The 14,376-nt window shown below is 30.0% G+C and overlaps 1 pseudogene; it reads right to left on the bottom strand.

Moving 5' to 3' along the window:
* Positions 1 to 309: 309 nt before the first annotated feature.
* On the bottom strand, positions 310 to 3,077 carry LOC132947683 (uncharacterized; annotated as a pseudogene).
* Positions 3,078 to 14,376: the final 11,299 nt, after the last annotated feature.

Genomic DNA, 14,376 nt, shown 5'->3' with positions numbered 1-14,376 from the left:
TAAATATTAAATTTCATCGATAAATTTCATATGCCAATTTTGTTATTAGAAAAAAACTTTTTATACATAAATTGTTTAAAAAATTACTCTATCTGAATATGAAAAAAAAACTGATGTTACCATTTTAAAAAAAAGTAAGTTAGGGATATCACGCATGAGCGATTCGAAAAAAAAGTTAAACATTTGAAATTTATCTGAAAATTTGTATTTAAGTACTATCTGTCATTCAGTGAAAACCCCATTTCAATACAAGGTCATCGAACTGAAATATTTAGTGGTACCTTTTAGCGTGAACACACTGTCGGGAAGTCACACTAGGAAAGTCTGGAAAATCATTGCATTTATAATTTAAAATATAATTAACATAGCTTATGTATACCTTGGACAATAGGTAGCTTTCGACGATGGCTATTTTATCGAAGCAGCATGCCAGTTTCTCTTTGTCCACTTTTAAAATGTGATTGTACAGGTCCAACAGACTTTTTGAATATCCCCTCACGTTGTCACAACATACATCGATCTTCATGAGTTTGTCGTCTTTAACCGACACCTTGTCTAAAAAAAACTATAGCCGAAAAATAACTGCTAATCAAATCGCTGATATGATGTTTTTTATCTGTATAAGATATCACTTCACACTCCCAGAACTTTGGACACTTCAATTCCTTTAGTTTCACTGGTTTTTTAACTCTGTAAATATAAAGACTAGTTTGAATCAACTAGAAAAAAACAATTCGGAAATGATTTTGGGCGAAGTATATATGCACATACGTTTTTAAGACGCAAAGTATCCATATACTATCCTATAGTTTTATACTTTGCGATGTACAGTAGGATAGGGAATTATATATATATATAATTATAATTTTAATTATATATATTATATAAATATACCTGAACTTCACTCATTATTTTCATTATTTTATAACAATAACCGTATTTGCCGTGCGTACCCATATCTATCGCATTATATAGTAATATTTTTAGCTACTAAATTAAAGTTCACTTTGACTACTGCGCTTACCATATTATTATTATACGATGTAATAAAAATATATTATACGTTACGTTATATTGAATCTTATCAGTGAAACGTCGAACAGGGGCAATCTTATCGGACAAGAATGATAAACTATTGAAAAGAAGATGCGGAATGCCACTGGTAGTTGGCTGGGCACTGTTATCGAGTCAACTTTTCCTTTTAACTCCGGTATGAAGATATGCACATCTTTTGCGGTGCCTGTTGTGCCATGTGCTATGTTTTCTATGGCCGACTCCTGAAATTCAAAATCATAACCATTATTACAACGCGTTTATTATTTATTATAAGCGGGAGCGTAGGTAATACATTGTTTTGGTTTTTAAATTTAATCGTGATTCGTGACGGTAGGTAATTAGTACACGGTGAGTTACGACATTCGTAAAAAAACATCCAACAAAAATAAATATTGTTATTTATAGCCATAAAAAAAATAGCTCCTCACGTGCTGAAGTCCATCGTGGAGATGCTGCAAGGAAGTAATTGCATTAATATTCGTCAGTATACAGTCCTCAACGCCATATCGTTGGTTGATGATATTTATCAATGGCACCACACAGTTGGTTGTGCATGATGCGCTCGACACCACTGTCATATCTTTTTCATACTTGTCGAAGTTGACGCCTCTTATAAACATCGGCGCGTTTTTGCTCAGGCCGCTGATGATAACTATTTTGACGCCCGCCACCAAGTGTTTCTAAAAACGTTCGTCATTGTACGTCATAATATTATAATTTAAATCGATTGAGCGGGCTCGGTCATAAATCATAGATAATAATCTAAAGAAATATAGAAATGTCCCTCGTAAAACGTATTTCATAGCAAATACCTTGGCTGTTTCAACTTCTGTGAATTTTCCTGTCGTTTTTATAACGTATTCAACCTGCAACTCTTTCCATTTGATCTTTTCGGGGTCCTTTTCAGTAAATAACCGCACGGTTTTGCCTGACAGAGCCACCATGTGTAAAAAACAACACATTGTTTATCGTTATATCCGCATTCGATTTATAATCACAACAATATTTTACAACATTGCATTATACATTAAAGTTGTGAACAAAAACACATATATTTTAGCGCACAGTACTATTGTATTTTTCAACATTCTACAGTTTTTGTAACATATTTTACAATCTTAACGAAATATTTGAAATATTTTGTGTGATTCGCGGTCAACAGGGATAAATATTAGAATAAAAATTATCAAGGTCGTCTTTTGTCTTTTGCTTACCTTCAAATCTCAAAATACTATAGCCGTGGCCCGTGAGTCGTCGATGTGAACGCAAAAAGTAAATATTTCGAACGCATAATAATTATACAGTATTGACATTTAAAAATGTTGATTAACTTCATAATAGTTATGTAGATAAGAATATAAAATAATAAACGAGTAATATTTTTATCTAGATAAGTCTCAACACTGGCCGTCACTCGTCGATGTATCTTTATAATTTTAAATATTAATAGTTATTACCGTTTATATCCAGACAGTTATCACCATTTACGCTAATGTTTCCGCTAAACGTCCCATGCGCCGAGTCGTATTTTAACGAGCGTGCGATCTCGTCTATTTCTGCACCCGGCTCGTTGATTGCGACCACCTGTGGATGACAAGGGAAGAGTGTTTAAAACTATTTACGAAGAACGAACGATGTGTGACACGACTTACGTTCACGTTTTCTTGAAGGGCCAGCAGGAGAACGCATTTACCTATCCGGCCGTACCCGTTGATCGGTATAGGTGGTAAGCTGGTACAGGGCGACAATGCACAGGGCAGCGGTGGTTTATATTGGACCTAAATAAAAGGATTTAAATCAATTTGCGAAGAATTAAAATGGAATTTTCGCCGGCAGACGAATATACGTCGACCAAAGTGTTTATGACTTACGTTCACGGTGTTTTGGATGGCAAACTGTCGCACGCTTTCACTCATACGTGAAAATGTGTCACCGTTGATCAACGATGAGCTACATACACGTGATGGACCTTGCATACTTCTCAATCCAGTCGAAATCAGACGCATAGCGTTTTTGAACATCGTAACTGTATTGTGAAAAAAAAACTTTTAAAGTATAATTCGTATGAGATTATAATAATATTCAAAATAATCGCGAGAAATACAAGTTATGTTTTTCAAGTACAAAATAAATCGAATAACAATATGAGAATGATTTTTTGAGTTACCTGAACGACCAAATGTGTAGATTATCATCGGCATAATATTGTATTCTAATCAAGCCATATGCTTATTTTTTTGTAAACGATCAATATTTCTTTTACGTAATCTCTGTATATTATAAAAATGGATCCCTGTTTTCCTTGGTCATCGTATCACGCGGTCTAACGGCTGGACCGATTTCGCTAATGCTTTTTTTGTTGTGTTTGTAATTGTCAGGAGAAGGTTCTTATGTAATACAATTTTAGGAATATTCACCGGAAAATTAGAAAGTTTGAATGTCAAAAATACAACAGTGACGCAACAAGTTATGTTAGGATTTTGTATTAATTGATTATATTAATCCACCATTGGTAGAATACGACAAACTTGGTATAACTTTGATACTTTAGAGTCAAATCACACACTTAAGTACAAACAGCACAGGGTCCGCGGATAGATTGCCCACCTGATAATATACTGCTGCGAATCAGAATTTGTATTCAGGGCAACGGAAAAGTTAAGAGTAATTTTGAACATCATACACCGAATATTAAATAACGAATTGAACAAAGTTTGAGTCATATAGAGTTGGTACATTTAACGGGCAACGAAGTGCACAGGATCAGCTAGTACAATTATAATATTATATCATTGAGTTCAAGTTTAATACGATCTATTACACATTGAACCACTTTTGACCTACTGTACAGCTGAGCGACATCCACTTACCCGCTTTTTGTTAAAGTGGTTTTTACAGTTATTATTATTTATATTGATTAAATTTGCATATAAATCATCAAAATCAACTTTTTATAGTCATTTTTATTCGCATGCAAATCTCTTTGCAATATCCAACAATTTAACTTAAGGTAACGTAAAACTAATATTAAGTATTTAGATTTAATGGTTAAACTAATAAACTTAATCTCAATTACGTAATCAGGCATTATATATTAATAAAATATTTGAACGTATATTATTTCGTCACAAAATAGTAAGCCATCAATAATAAACAATATTAATTTTAAATTTCTTCATGTTAACTTTACATAATAAATATTTATAATAGTAAATTTAATACAAATTATTCTGCTTTATTGTATGTAGTATAATTACAGGATTATAATCGGATATACTTTACATTAAAATTAGTAATGTATAGTTTATATTATATTTGTTAATATAAGTTCACCTGGTTAATGCTTAGTGCTGTTTACTATAAAAATATACGTATGTATATTATAGTGCATATTTTAGCATTTTTTTTTTTTGCACTTTAAAACATAATAATAGTTGTTTGCATTACGTGTTGAGCAACCGACCGATACACACGTGTATTCCTGGTATAGTTGCCTATCGCATTTTTATAGCTTCCGATAGAAGTATTATACACCGCAATTAAGAAGGTATGTTATTTTATTTTATCCCCCCACAAGCAGTAACATAGTAGGAGACTTCTCCTACCGATATGTCCATCAACATGGACACTCTCGACTCAAATAATCTTAACTCAACTTCCTCTCAACCAAAATCCAACGTTCTCAAAACATTCGCAGAAGCAACCGCAAACTCACTATTCCCAAAGAAAGATCAAGCTATAGTATTTAATACAATTGAAGACGTCCCCCAAATTTAGTACATAAAAGCATTCAGTCAAATAACTACTCCAAAAAATATCAAATTCGCATCGCGTATATCTAACAACAGGTTTTGTATATTAGAAAGAATTGATCTATTATCAAACTTTAAGGTAAGAACATTATCTGTGTTCTCTCGTTGGTTTTCACAATATTTTAATTTTAATGTGAGTTATGAGTTGTATGTAAAATATCATTTGAATATGGTCATAATTCAATTAAAAATTAAAATAAAGTAAAAAAACCAATGAGAGAAAACAGATAGGTAATGTTCTTAACTTAAAATATATAAAAACAGTTTTTTTTTATAGATATTTTAAGTTCTAATTGGGAAAATTGGATATTTAAACAAAGAATAATGATTTCAGTTATTTTGTTGTAATTTAAAAATATTATTCGTGGGTACTTGAAACTTTCAAAGTATATTATTATTGTTATATTTTATACACACAATGACCTTTTCAAAAATGAATTCCACCTAATTACTGTATTACTGATGTCTAATAGTAAAATTAATTACTTTGATAAATTGTTTAATCACAATAATATCATAAAATATACTTGCTGACAAACCATCTTTTCCCAGTATCGTTTTACGTGTACAATAATTTTATATCATTGAATTCAAATTTAATACAATATCTACTATTAGAGAGGTACCCACTTGCCCACCTTTTTTAAGTTAAATTTTCTCCTGTTTATTCGCTTGTCACTTTATGTTTTGAGCAAATTGATAAAAGAATTTATACTGATTGTGTTACTGAGTTGCCTAATTAAATGCAAGCTAAAGAACAAATTTTCTACAATCTTCCTCAATCTTCTTTTGTGACATCAATATAATATAACAAATCAATATATTTTAATAATTTAAATGCAGTTATAATTATTATTTTACTTAATATTTATCTATCTTAAATCTTGTTATATGAAAAAAATGTTTTTGTTAGAATACAACATCTATTACTTATACATAGGCTACTAAAAAATAGCAGGATTCCAGATACGTATCTATCAGAAAGTGATACTTGGTAAATCCTAATTGAACTAAGGATCCATATAGGTATTCTTGTATAATATGATCTAAGAATTGACCTCCACTAGAAATGTTTTCCTTCGTTCATCACTGCCTACTGTACATATTTTCAATTCTGATTTGGCAGGTTCATACTTTATTGCCTATCCATATCAAAAAAGGGGTTTTATTAAACAGATTTATTTTTCAGATATGATTCAAGTTTCAATATGGATAAATATTATTTATTATTTATTTTGATTATTGAGATTTGAGATTATACTGTTTAAATTGTAACTATAACAAGTTATTAAACTTATTAATAAGTATTTAATGTGTGTATTATCATTGATTTTATGTAAGTACCTATATACCTAATTACAGACAAAGTTATTAATTATAGTCATTATAATTATTAACATTTTGTACATACAAAAATTACATTAATTATTCCGTTATCTGCATCTTGGAGACATCCTTGAAAAAAAAAACTATCATCACTACATTCATATTTCTGTAATTGGCTATTTTCAAATAATGTTGACAATGCTCTCAAACTCTCAGGTATTTTTGGAAAATAATTTTTCTTGGCCAAACGCATGGTCATTTCAGCTTTTGACCATACATAAAGGAGGGAGGCTGTGTGTATGTTCCTGTGTCAAAACAGTTTTTAAATTTCTGTTGGTTAATAGTTTAATCTAATCGCTTACAATATTGGACATCACTAACTAAGAAGTATATATTAATGAGTGATGTCCAGTAGCACATTTAAGGGGGATGAGGCTACTGGGGCTTAACTAACTCTTATAGTTTACCACTACACAGAACTGAAATCTTTTCTTCTTTATTCGATATAAAGATTAAAAATGGTCATCTATAGAAAATGCTTTATATTAAGATTAGAGAATATGAAAAATAAAGAACAAGTCATTTGATGCTAAAAATACTTAAATCATCAATCACTTAATGTTAAGATCAGTGGCTCTGGGGTTTGATTTTTTTTTTGGTAGGGGCGGGTGGGGCCGTGGGGGCATAAATATCGCACAAATGTTGATATTTGATGATAGGTACCTGTAACATAGAAACATATTCAATTTTAACCAGATAGCTTGATTTACGCTTCTATATTAAATAAATAAACGTCATTATTAGAGTTAGGATGTTGATGACTTTTGCATTTTTTTTCCTTTTATTCTGTACAATGCTATCCTAGCTAAAAATTTGTTTCATGCTCCCTTGATGCAGAATATTCTAATTTTATTTTGCATTTTTTTGCATTTTTTGCATTTTTAGCTATAAATGCATTTTTTTTGTTTTTTAACGTCAATTTTCAACATTTTCAAGTCATTTTTTCATCTTTTAGGGCATTTTTCGTACTTTTTATACAATGTGGGGCATTTTTTCACAAATTATAGATTTTAGGGCAAATGTTACATCCAAGTTTGGAAACAAATTTAATTTATTAAAATCTAACTTTGGATTTGGACTATTAGTAAAAATTTATATCATTTTATCGCGTCCCGATAAGATTTACTCTTTGAGTGTTATATATTGATGAAACGAGTGCTCTTTCAGACATACGTGGATCATACACGCTTATCGAGTGTTATATTTATAAATTGTATGGAATAAATCCGATAAACAAGATTAAATTGACATAGACATTAGACCTATTGATTGACGTGCTTATAGGAACTATTGTCAGAATTTATTAACTGATCGACGTCGTCATCTTTTGTTTGATAACATCAGACACATATTAATTGTACAATGCAACAATGCAATATGAATATTATTATAACATCAACATCCCAACACTAATAATAAAAATATTTTTAATATTATTTTTTTTTATTTATATTTTACTTTTTAATTTATTTTTAATATTGAAATTTATTTATACCCATATCTCTAATAAAAATTATTATTTATAAATAAGTTTTTTCACTTACTTAATTAGTATTTTAGATAATTTTTAAGGTCATTTTTTGAAGTTTTTAGGGCATTTTTGCATTTTTTTTAGGGCATTTTTGTGTGTTTTTTAGGTCATCAACATCCTAACTCTAGTTATGACTTATGAATTTAGTGTCGCTCAAGTACTTACTGCCGACCCAGAGGCGTCGACCGACTCGGCTACACTTAAATAATATTTTATCAAGTTTTATTGCCCCACGCTCTGACTGCACAAAATGACAGCGCTAAGCACCGCAACGCATGGCACGGATGAGAGTGGACCCCTTATGCTTAACGTAAATATAGATAGGAATGAAAAAATACAAGTAGTATGTTTTAATGGCGAGCCAGAAGCACCGCCCTACTATTAATATATATAAATACAAAAGTTTACATTCATATGGAATGGATGGGCGCCCACTAATTGATATACATAGATAGAATTAACAATATAGGTACAAATAATGTTTACGATGATAATAATGTAGTGGTATAATCACCGGTCTCCCTGGTACCCGCAATGTTGCCACTCGTCCTCCTTTCCGACTGCTTATTGGTCCACACGGCGAAGACGGTCAGTCAGCCTGTGATATTACTAAGTAGATATATTTGATGATACTGATGTGAATAATGTAATTTATAATATATAACCTTGTTTTAAATTGTCAATCCTTGGATAAAAAAGTTGAACATTTTAAAAACGTTTAACTACGAAATAATTATTATATTTTAAATTTGATAAATTTTTGTCAAAATTCGTGCCTATATATTTTTAATATTTTTCAACTACTATTGCAGGAACGATACATAAGGAGACTTGTATTAAATTTTCACGCATTTTTACCCAACAAATAAAGTTTTAATGACAATTATAGAAAAACAAACTATAAAAAAAGAAAACTGACAATGTCCGTAAAAAGAGTCAATATATTATATTATTATTATATTTTATAGTGTAGATCAGTGGTTCTCAATCTTTTTTGTACCTCGACCCAAATTTCCCCCGACAAATCTGTCACGACCCATGTGGTTTAACTTTTCAAAAAGTAGTTATAAAAACAAAATTTGTTTATTACTTTAATTAGGTATTTATTATTTAATAGGTTTATAATCAATATATTTTTACAAAATTATGTACTTATAATAATGAGGCGTATTAATACCCGTCGTAATAAATAAATATACGAGAAATTATTATTTATTACCCACGTAATATTTGGTACTATATTACTATAATAATATAAGTATATTTAATATTAATTTAATATAAATTTCTTGGAATCTATATAATTCAAACAATTTTTCACGACCCACCAACAGGTCGCGACGCACAGTTTGAGAAACACTGTTGTAGATATAGAAAATGAAAATATAAACATTCATTGAGATTTTCGTGTATTTACAGTTATTCGTTTTTGAATAACAACAAAAAATAACAAAATTGCTAGGTATATGAGAAATCGAGTGAATATCAAATCTTGTAAAAATATGAACTACAAACGCTCATAAAAATTTAATTTGATTTGCTTGTGGATTTTTTTTGATAAAGGTTGAACAACTTATGAATAATCTTATATTAAGTTTTCAAATCTTAGATTTTAAAAGAAAAATTTTTATGAATTTCTAACTCCACATAATTTGCACATGTTTGTGAATTTTACGTATTTTGTCAATATTTGAACTTCAATGCTTATAAAAAAAATATATGACTATGGATTAATATTGTTCGTCTGTCTTTGAAACAATATATTAGGAGACTTGTATGAAATTTTCAAACTTTTTAGCAAACAAATAAAGTTTTATTGACGTTCATTGAAAAAAAGACTAATACAATTGGAAACTGAAAATGTAACTAAACAGTTCAAAACAAAATCAAAATATTTTGAAAATTTTATGGTGTATAGAAAATCCAAATGTAAACAACCAGTGAATTTTCGTTCTAAACAAGCAATTACTTCTTATTCTTCTTCTCCTTCATATTATAATATAGTAGGTCCGTACATACAATATTTCTCGATGTTTCCAAGTGTATTTTACATTTTCACGTTCTGGTTAGTATTATAAAACACAGGTACTTAGCTCAATATTATTCAATCTATATCTATTATATATATATCAATCTATTATATATAAAAAAAAAAAACGTAATAGTTAACAGATTTAAATTAAGTGATTATGAACTAAATTAAACTGTTGTTCAGTTTCAGTAGGTATAATCATTTTGTAAGTACTTACTCAACTGTATTACCATGCATTTTTATTGCTGATTTATTAAGACCTAAAATTTATTGTACATTTTCTACAAACAAATAACTTTTTATGTTGTTTACGAGTTATAACTAATTCTTATCTGAATATAACTTTTCTGTATCCTAAATAAAATCGAAATAAAACAACACAATTTTTTAAACTCTAAATATAAATAATTCGTCTCACAATATAAAATACGAATCAAAATTTAAGAAAAAAATTAACACGCAAGAACTTATTTTTGGTTTTAGATATTTATATTTTAAAAGTTTGTATTGAGAATTCATCTCATTAAACATATTACCTATGTTGGTAAGAAAACTTAAGAAAATATGATCATATATTTTATAATAATTGACAAATAATTTTAATCTAATTAGTAAACATTTTTTTATTTTTGATAGTATAGTAAATGCAAATAAGCAATAGCGCTGAGGTCAGAATTTTGTATGGCAAAACATGTAATTCTCACGAAATAATGGATTTTGACTTCCACTATTGTAACGATATTCGTCATCGACATCGTACATTACTCCCTACGTTGAGCACGGCTAATATGCTGAGTGTTAGTAATGACAAATGTGTATATATATATGAAATATATATTATGCTAACGCGATGTTTAGCTCACATCGTGTAAATACCGACCTGGACGCCTGGCGGGGGTCAGTTATGATAGAGTCGACAGTGAGGTAGTCGATAGAATAGAGTCGGCGGTTGATAGTTGGATGGTCAAGAATGAAGAGTCATGGTTGGTGGTCGATAGTGGAACTCGAGGGCTGACAACGACCTGAAGAGGACCTGCGGACGACCAGCTCAACCCACATTTGGACATCGGCACCCACGACACACCATGGCCCGATCGGTAGCCCGGAGTATAATTTATAAGTATATTTCAATATTGTAACTTGTAGTAAATAATAATAATACATCAATAACAGATATATATATATATACATTACGTTGAGTACTTGCTTCACATAAGGTAACCCTGATCCCTAGTAATAATATCACACACCGAGGTCGAGTCTCCGAGACCTCGTTAATATAAACAGAACGACACCGGAACGGGTAAGAGCCCAGGCGAAGAGGAGACGTTACAGTTGGTGGAGGCGCCCGTCCCTGGAGTCCCGATTTTTTTTTTGGAAATTATATTTTGTTTTTTCTCGAGAAAAATTTCGATTCTAAGGTACACCCCTTGTGTTGTGATATTATTGTTGGGTGTCATGTGAATCTTATGTGAAGTTATTGGCCTAATAATTCTTAATGGATGTCAAATTTTATATTAAACGAAATACTAATAATCAGATTGCTAAAGTAACAAAATTAAATATTTTATTTTTAAATGAACACTTCGATTCAGAAATAAATGCAACAGAATTGATCGGCATATTACGACAAATCGATGAGAATAATTTAGGAGATTTTTTTGAAAATTCGAAATTTGGAAAGATACCTTTATCCTATTACCTAAAATAAAATGGCAAGACCTCAACAATTTGTACCTAATATTTTCAACGGTTCGGGCGATGAATGCGTTTTAGAATTTTTCGAGTACTTTAACGTGGTAGCTACTGCTAATGAGTGGTCTCCGCAAATAAAACTAACTTACTTGCCATTATATTTAAAAAATTCCGCTTATAAATTATACAAGACATTAACAATTAATAACTTATATCCGACTTTTGATGAAATAGAACAAATATTTAAGGAAAAATTTGCATCGCCGGCTAGGAATCGTATGTTAAGAAACAAATTACGAAGTAAAAAATTAAAATCGACAGAAACAATATCGGAGTTCTTAGCAGATATTTTATACTTAATCAGTCAAACAAATTGCACCATTCCTGAAACCGAGAAAATTGATATAATATTAGAGGCACTAACACCAGAATATTATAACACCGTAACTATTATGAATAATGACACTTTAGACAATTTGGAAATTAATTTAAAGAAAATAGAAAATTCGAAATTGATGCACACAGATTTTCAAAATACAAGTTCCGTAGATATTGACACTCTTAGGAAAGAAAATGAATTTTTAAAATCTAAATTAAATAATATTAACAATGGTAATAGAAATTTTAACCAGAAAAAGAAATTTAATAATAATATGCATGTGAATAGTCCTAGCCCATATTACAATCTTCAAAATAATCCAAACAATGCATTCAATAATAATAATATGTGCAATTACGACCCATGCAATAATAACAATAATAGTTATAGTAATCAAAAACAGAATTTAAATAATTCATTTTATCCAAACAACAATTTTAGTAATCAAAACTATAGTTCAAATAATTCATTTATTCCAAACAATTATGTTAATAATCAAAATTACCACCCAAACAATACTTTTTATCCAAATAATAATTACAACACAAATAATGAAATTAGACCGAATCAATATATAGATCCTAATAAACACTTCTATCGAAAAAATACATATAACCCTCCAAATCATTTTAATAGTAATAATGGCTATACACAATCAAAGTGGGATGATAGGTATAAAAATAGGCCTAACCAAAAAAGTCAGCAATATTATAAAAATAATGTGTATAATAGTAATCAAGGTGCAAATTTTAACGAACAAAACGTAGGCCAAAATTATCAAAATCCATCGCATGCTACAAATGGTATCAATCAAAATAATGTAGACGTAAATAACGTGATGAATCAGCACACTATCAGTCAGGTGCCTGATAATGATACACGTAATTTGAATAAAACATATTTTCATAGTAATCAAAAAAAACTATTAAGGCAAGAGAGAGTGGTTAGACTCCCTCTATGCCAGCAAAAAAATTCTAACGATACCATTTCTAGTACAACATTGTTGGAAACAATAATAGCGAAAAAATATAAAAATGACGAAACCTTATTTCCAATTCCAAAACAATTAAAAAACTTAAAAATTAACGATAAACACAATGAAATTGATATTAATAAAAACACTGACATAGACGATTATAATATAGATAGTTTATTCAATGAAAAAAAAGTAGCAGTCATGAGTGACCATAATATTCATCACAAATTCGCAAGTAAAAATTCAGTAACTGTTGAAAAGCAAAAAAATAATGACAATACGATACAAAAATGTATAACGACGTGTAATCCGACCTCGCTTCCGGCAGCATTCGAACCAGGTCAAAGACTTGAGGTAGTAGGCAAAATTGAAAACATAGAACATAATTTTGTAATAGACACAAGGGCCACTGCGTCTATAATTAATGCTGACAATTTACCAGTAGGAATCACTCCAAAGGCAATCGATTGCGTAAAGCTAATTACGGCAAACGGTTCCGATTTAGAACTACTTGGTATTATTAATACAGTTGTTGTGTTCGAAAATATTAAATTCCTTATTAAATGCATGGTAGTTAGGAACTTAGTTGGACCTAGTTTAATAGGTACAGACTTTTTAGAATTATATCAAGCCAAAATAAATTTTGTTAATAAACAGATAGTTTTAACAGGTGATAAAGGTTTAGTTGTTTTGGAATTCGATCAAAAACGTAGAACGTCAGATAATATTAAATTGAAAATTGAAAAAATAGTCGATGAAACTACATTAAATAGGGATACGGATAATGACAACAAAATTGAAAAAATGAGAAATTTAATATTAATTCAGCCAACGTTACGTGAAATTGTTAGATGTAGTAGTAAGTTGATTGAGGTCCCGGGAGACGGATTTTGTGCAATATATGCGTTGACAGTAATGCTGGCGCACGAAAATATTTATGTAACTGCAGAAACCATTTCCCATTTACTTGATTTAAATTTACACGAAAAACCAATTTGGTTAGACGGTGAGGACGTAGCAGCAGTAGCTGATTTTTATAATTTCAATTTAATAATCATATGCCCAAATTACGAAAATTCTAAAAAAACTGCAGGTTTAGGGTTTTATAAACCAGGTAGGAAATTTCTAGTAGTTTTTTTTGAAAATGATCATTGGACACCAGGATGTTATGACAAAAAATATGATAATCCCGACCTAGAAATGACACAAGTTACTTTTACGCATGATTTTCGTTCTCTTCATACTTCTCGTGCTTTGCTAAGGGAAAGGAAAATGTTAGAAGCAATCAAGTTACCCGAAACCGAGGTAATAAACAATGAAAACGACTTGAAACGCGCAAATTGTCCATTGACCGAAGTTCTCGAAATAAAACACATTTTATTAAATTCAAACAATCCAAATATTCTTTGCCAAGATAGAAATATAAAACCTTATATGGCATTTCAAAAAGTCGACCAAAATCTACCTCACGACAGTAAAGATTAATACAAGAAAAAATACATTTTCGGA

Source organism: Metopolophium dirhodum, chromosome 6 (assembly GCF_019925205.1).
Source record: "Metopolophium dirhodum isolate CAU chromosome 6, ASM1992520v1, whole genome shotgun sequence".
NCBI lineage: Eukaryota > Metazoa > Arthropoda > Insecta > Hemiptera > Aphididae > Metopolophium > Metopolophium dirhodum.
Note: the sequence above shows the minus strand (reverse complement) of the source record. Positions and strands in the feature narration are given on the sequence as shown.